This window comes from Syngnathus floridae, chromosome 14, assembly GCF_059516105.1.
Source record: "Syngnathus floridae isolate MCC-2025c chromosome 14, RoL_Sflo_1.0, whole genome shotgun sequence".
NCBI lineage: Eukaryota > Metazoa > Chordata > Actinopteri > Syngnathiformes > Syngnathidae > Syngnathus > Syngnathus floridae.
Window position 1 is genome coordinate 7,445,742 of NC_142426.1, and position 6,960 is coordinate 7,452,701.

Genomic DNA, 6,960 nt, shown 5'->3' on the forward strand with positions numbered 1-6,960 from the left:
TTCAGGATTGTGGATTTTTAACTCCATATTTGGGGGGGATGAGTGTATTTTATAGTGCTATGAATGAAAACTACACAAAATCAATAACCTATGTACACCACACTGACAATATCAATCCAAACCGATCATTATCTATAGTAGTTTAATAAATTGTGCACGTGTATTACAGCCGCAACAAAGGCAAACTTTCAACTATGTCTAACAATTCAGCAATTTGATTTGAGCAGCATTACACAAATGAATTATATTACCAAAGGAAGGTCAAATAATTGCTCACAGAATTTCAATATATTCTCTATGGGCAAGTTTTAGAGTTTACACCCAATGACCTTATGGAGTTTAGTTCCTGTTTTGTTTCATTTCTGTATGTGTCATGATGTTTTCAATTAATGGCACACTGAAGCATTTTTGCACAACACTTGTCAAGCACATATGGGTGGTGTAGCCCTGCTAGTAAAACAGATCATTTTTTTGTTCTCCCCCTAGTGCAATCAAGCACATTGAATTCCGATGGAATGCTATTCTAAACATGTCCCTAAGACAGTCAACCCCCGGGGTGATGAGGAGGTGGGCAATGATGTAGTTGTGGAAAGGGGGGGTCGTGGTGTGTGTGTGTGTGTGTGTGTGCGGAGGGGAGTTTATGATGCAATGTTCTGGCAGCAGTGTTATGAAACAGCATGAAAGCAGAGATTACTCAAACTAGGTTAGTAGAACAGTGGCAGTCATTTCGCTCTCTCTCTCTCGCTGTCGCACACACACATAATGACACATGCATGGCAGCAGGCACACACACACATTCCCCTTTTAGTTATCCTTTTTATCCTTCCACTCCACATTTAATTTGTCCAATATTTTCATATGTGTGCAAATCACTGCCGCTCAAGCCCACGCTGGATTGACCCGTCGGTTGTTTTCCCCTTCCTCTCGCCGTGCGCTTACACCTCCTCTAAAGCCCCTCTGTTCTATGTCTCCCTTGACAACAGCAGTGACACTTTGACCTTAGCGCTTATGTAACCGCTGTGCAGATTGGTTCGACAGCAGGGGAAGGAGAGAGCGCGAAGGGGGTGAGAGGTGTGTGTGTGTGCGGGGGGGGCTTCGGTAAGGCAGACATTTTGTTGCCTGATGAGAAAGTAAGGTGGAACAAGAGACAAGAAATGAGATTTGCTGAGGTGGAAACATTTTGGGAGGGTGCCAGCAGCTACATAACATAATAGCAGCAGATGATGGAGGATGAAGGAGGTTTTGACATCTTAAGTCTGACAACAAATGAAAACAATTCAAATTTTGTTGTGGAGGCACTTTCAAATCTACAGTTCAGTACAATTTGTGCTGCAGCTGCCTTCAGTCAATCTCTTGTTTGTCACTTAAATGTTATACAGAGACTGAGTCAAATTTCTCGTTTGGCATGCACAAATTTGGCCAATAAAGATGCAAAAATATCACAATTCAAGTTGTAAACATCAGGTTTGAAGTGGTACTGACAATCTATCAGTGTGTTGTAAATACTACGAAACTCCTTTGAAAATAGATCATTAGAATCTAACACCAATAGTTTAGTTAATGGTACAAACACATCCAGTCTTGTTTGTTTTTTTGTTTCACCTCAAATTAAAGCTGGTGCAGTCTTGTGACTTGCAGGATTGAATTGAAAAGTCACATCAAAGCGTCTTTGTGGGGGGATAATGGTTGGACTGTAACCGATTGGCTGCACATGATGTCAACTGGTGGCTGATTTCTTTGCCTTCGTCACGTCAACTCTACATTCCAGTCTGGCTTCTCCCACGCTGCGTCTATGCACAAATCTATTGAAGATTAAATCCACAGCTACATATTTAATCTTTTCTTTTGGCTTTTCTGAAGGTGCTGTTAAAGCCGGCCCTCCCTTCCCTTCCTTGCCTACAGGCAGTTCTGGTCTTTACTGCGTCACTAGGTCAGTGTGTCAATTCCCTCCTGCCACTTACCACACCCATGTTTGATTTTTTTTCTTTTTTTTTATATCACTTTTGTAAGGCACTCCAACTCCACACATCATCTCTTCTTCACATTTTTTTTGTTTCTTAACTTATTTACTTTACAGCTTTCGTGTTTGATAAAGCCTGGATTGTATAAATAGAATTGGAGTTCAGGCGCAGGTCAATAAGTACAGATTATCTCATTGAGCAAATACACTCCCACCCTGAATAAGATGAATCGCTGAGAGAAGAGAAAACATACAAAGTATATTTTTATATTATCCTTGACCTCAGTATGGTTTGTTTCAGATGCTTCTCCATTTTGATTTGGACTATCGTAACGGAAGATGCATTTTTGTTGCGTAGGCGAAGCTAGCACGATTACCAATGTGCGTGAAAACGATTCTCATTGAAAGGGTGAGTCATAGCAGGTAATGTGCGTCACTAGGCTCCCTTTAAGCCACGTCCCCATAATAATAAACGGTGAAAAACTGTAATTTCACAGCTGAGTAGTTCTCAGCCACTTCACATATCTCCAATGTCTGAATTCCCTTTCGAGAGCCCTCAATGAACATTTAGTGTCGATGGCCGTTTAAATGTAGCGCACTTGTTCTAAATCCTTCCTCCTCACCACAATCGTTTTGTTCCATGCATTATGATTCACACGTTTACATTTCCACAATTTGCCCAGACTTGTCTCAACAAACACAGTCATCAACATACTTCTTCTTCTTCTGTCACCCGGTTCATCTCTTGTTTTGTTCCTTTTCCACTCCCACATTGACTTGAATAGCAGGACTGTGGCCCGTGTTGACACAGTCACGGTACCGATCCTCTAAATTAGGTGGTACTTTAAACGAAAACCAGAGATTCTCGAGCGATTAGCCACGCCTACCTATTCATAATGCACGTTCGCGAGGTCAAGTTGTTTTGCTTGTGTGTACACAAACGCCGATGCAAATATATGCCATGCAAATAGCTGCGTAAAGGGAGGTTTCCATGGCAACCTCACTGTTTTCATCCCTGGTGTGATTCAACGTGCTTTGCTACGTGACCCAGTTACTGCACCCTGCAGCGAAGTGGATTCTCATCCACGCTATTGTGAGATTTGTTTGTATTTCGTATCCAAGGCCGGCAAGTGTCGCGAGGTGGAAACAACAAGTCCAGTATTTTGCAAATTTCCCCCAAGGAAATACTTTCAACTTCCTCCATGTTTCGCCCAGTGACCTACATCCTTTGGAGCTTTTCTGCACCGTCCATAGTATTCTACTGGGCAATCAAACAATCCTTATCACATTTCTTTTATCCACCCTCGTACGCTCTGACCCGCTCCGTCATTTTCATTTCCTTCAGCGCCAGAGTTGTATGTTTGTTTTAGCCTCTGCAGCCCCACATGATCTAATCATGGAAGACTGGAAGCGCCGGATGAGTCTTTTGAAACGATGACTCTCGCATGAATCACCCGCATAAACGTCCTTATACATTTGATTTTCATTCCTACTTGTGTTTTGTCAGGTTAATCGCATTCACCACCCACAAGCTTTATTCGTCATTGGTGCAATCTTGCATGCTACAGTCCAGATTTGGTGTTAATCAACACAGAAACACTGCATTTGAGAATCAGGCATGGGTGAGATTTGATCACGTCAGTTTCTGTGCAACAGTCCAGATGACTCATAGCGGCTCAGGCCTTCGCAGAGACATCTAGTGTCTGCACTTGAGATAGCACAGGACGGCCTTATGTAATAGTTGGAGTTTGCTCTAGATGGTGCATATTGTATGACTCGCAGAGACGCATAAGTCGCAGGCTGTTATGCGGCTGAAAACTGCAGATGGACGCAATACATAACATAGTGGGCTTGCTTTTTTTTCTTTTTTTTTCTGCTTTTGTGCAATGAAAAAGATATACAGTAGAGTTTCAAAATAGAATATACTTGAGACCTCAAAGCCAACCTTTTGGCCCTAAGAAAGGTATAAAAGATGTGATTGTTACATAACTGTTGTTATTATTGCTGACTCGTCTAACTGGACGACTCAAAACGGGGCTTTGTCGAGTGGACGCTTGCTGATGGAAATAAGACAGAAAGAATGGTCTCTGCGGAAAGTCTGCATTGCGTCACAACGGGAAAAAAGGAGCGAGGGGTAGTCAGGGGCTCTGGGAGTGAACAGATGGGTGTGTCTTCACTGACCTAGTTACAGCAATAGACCCCCCCGCCCCAGCACCCCCCCCCCTCTCAATCCACCATCCCTGCCTGACTTTGTGACGTGTAAAGGGCACTTTCAAACAGTACAGACAGCCAGGAATGGAAGTCAGGCAGAAGCAAACAGAGGGGGGCAAAATGAGGCTGGCGGACGGATGCAACACAATTAAGGTCGACTGAGACAAGCAGACAATATACAAGATCTGCACAGAGATGGGAAATATCTTTGCACAAACAGGAAGAGCCTCCAGGGGCTTTCAGCAAATTAATAACAACAGGCTGCATTGGTAATATTAAACCCCCACACATCCTGTGGAATATTAGATTTTTTTGGGGGGGAAATCACATCTTTGCCACGTAAAGCAGCTTTAATAAAATCAGAAATGCTATAACTGCACAAATACAGGCTATGATTACTCATAAACATGATCTAATCTCATATTTCCTGGGCTTCTTAGAGCAAAGCTTGAATTTCACGGCCGTTGCGGCGTAGACTATGCAATGTCCACGGGGGTTAAGTAAGCGGAATGAACGACAGACTTGACTTGACGGTATATTTGACCCCTGGCTCGTCATTGTTTGACTAACTTTTTGACCCTTCTGCCTTCAAGCTCATGTAGAAGAAGTGCAGACGGAGGACTGAAGGGTCAAGTTGTAAAATTTCCTGACACACATATCAGTTTACAAATACTTGCGATTATTTGAAAGGTTAAAGGGACAATGCGCAATTAAAAAAAGCAACATGGACTTAGCGTAGCAGTCATTGCTAATGTTAGTTTGGTTGCAATTCTGATGCTAGCTTAGTATTGCTAGCGCTTCTTTTTTTATTGAAGCTGGTTGACGAGTTTTCTTTGAATTCTAGAATCGTGTTCGTGACTTTGGTGGGGAGGTGGGGCATTACTGAAACGAGACATACATTCAAATCATGCTAGCAGTTTTAACACCTCCTTTTAAAGGGCAACTCATTCCTGCAAAACGTTCTGCTCGCTCATCTGTTTTCGTCTGATGAATTCTGAACTATTCCGTCTTGCCTGCCAAAGACCTTTCCCCATGATATTTTTCTCCAGTCTCCAAATTTCCACCCTGACAATTCTTTTTGGCTTCAACTCACTAGCCAAGCAATCTTTTCCTTCCTTTGCAAAACAACACGCTTTTTCATGACGATGAAAAGCTTTTATAGCACAAACCCGTGACTGCTCTTTTATTACCACTTGTCCTTTGTTTTCGGTTGTCATCACTCACTAAACCAGCATTATGCTTCTTCAAAGTACAGACTACTACTCAAAAAGCTTTTTTTTTTTAGCTACTTAAAAAGCTTTTCTTTATCCGTGGCTTCAGGCTAAAGTCAGCTTGACTTTACAGGTACATCAATCAATCCATTTTCTAGTCCACTTGTCCTCATTTGGATCACGAATGAGATGACATCCTGAATCTACGTCCTGCCCCTGCATCATATTTTCTCCCAAACAATAAATAAATCCAACAATATTTTGCTTGGCATAGACTGTAAGATCCATCTTGTCAGTGACTAAACCACAATGAAAAGCGACACATGCTTAAGGCAGACATGCACGCTCGCAATTTGTGTTGACGCAATTCCAGAGGAAAATATTCATTCTGAATTCATCACTTGTGTTATTTTCCTTCCCCCGTGAAAAGAACCGAGTGCTGACCCAGTTCTCCTCACAATCTGTCTTTTCAGAAGGAATGATATGCCCTAAGTGTTTTTCTTCTCGATTTAGCGCTTGACAATACATCTAGCTAGCTTGCAACTGCTTGCAGCTCCTAATGACCTTGAATGGCATTGTAATTCATTACACTCCTTGTAAATATCATATTGGCAAGATGCCTGGCCTTAAAATGCCCTTATGTTGACTACTAACAAAGAATGTCTCAACACATGACAGATGTTCAAAGATAGCGGTCTGCACGTAGCGGCCAATGCACGCCATCTTCCTTTTTTGACATTCAGAGAAGAATAGGGAAATTAAGTCAGTGTGGCAGATCTTCAAACGACACATCTTTGAGGTGTAGACTGGTGCGACTGCTTTAAAATGAATTCAGCTAATTTGGTAAGGCTAATTTTTGATTGATTGAAATGTTAGCATTTAGACACTGTTCTACTAAAGTACTATCTTCTCTTTGGGGTTTGTTAAAATGACTCAAGATGCAAAATAATGAGAGGTGTTTCGAATATTTTGGTCAGCTTATTGATCAAAATGTGACTTATCTCCTTCATTGTTTTACAGACAAGCATGTGCAACGTAGCCAATGCTAGCTGTAAAGTAGACAGCTTTCTTGGCTTTTCTTACAGCCTGGTTTTTGTCGTGGGCTTTTTTGTCAATACTGCGGCCTTGCGTGCTTTTATCATGCGACGACACGCCTGGACAGACACCCACATCTACATGTTCAACTTGGTCATCGCCGACTCGGCCTTGATCATCTGCATCCCCTTTCGGATCTATCATTCCTTCTTCTGCCTGGACAAGACTCTGCTGTGCACCTTTCTCCTTTACATTCATCAACATGTACTCGAGTATCCTGACCACGACGGCCATCAGTGCCCACCGCTACTTTGCTGTCAGGTTCCCTTTGCGAGTGAGGTCATGGAGAAGGAAGAAGGAGACGGCTTTTGCCGTGTGCTTGCTCATTTGGATATCTCTGCTGATGATCGCCGCTGTATTCCGAGAGGAAAATTATCCTCGCAAACTGTGGACGTGCTTTGAAAGGTGCAAAGATCAACCTTTTCATTTTGAATTTGTCGCCATTCTGCTGTGTCTGGGCTTCCTCGTTCCTCTTTTGATCGT

The 6,960-nt window shown here is 42.4% G+C and overlaps 1 long non-coding RNA gene across 4 annotated transcripts in view; it reads left to right on the top strand.

Annotated features, from left to right (window-relative positions):
• The window catches only part of LOC148387448 (uncharacterized), a 44,728-nt gene that overhangs the window by 12,803 nt on the left and 24,965 nt on the right, over positions 1-6,960 (top strand). Inside the window, exon 4 of one of the 4 annotated variants that reach the window (XR_015862762.1) lies at positions 1,861-1,930. The exons of the other annotated variants lie outside the window; for them this stretch is intronic. This is a non-coding gene — a long non-coding RNA (uncharacterized LOC148387448). The remainder of the gene's footprint in view (positions 1-1,860; positions 1,931-6,960) is intronic. 4 annotated transcript variants of the gene reach the window in all.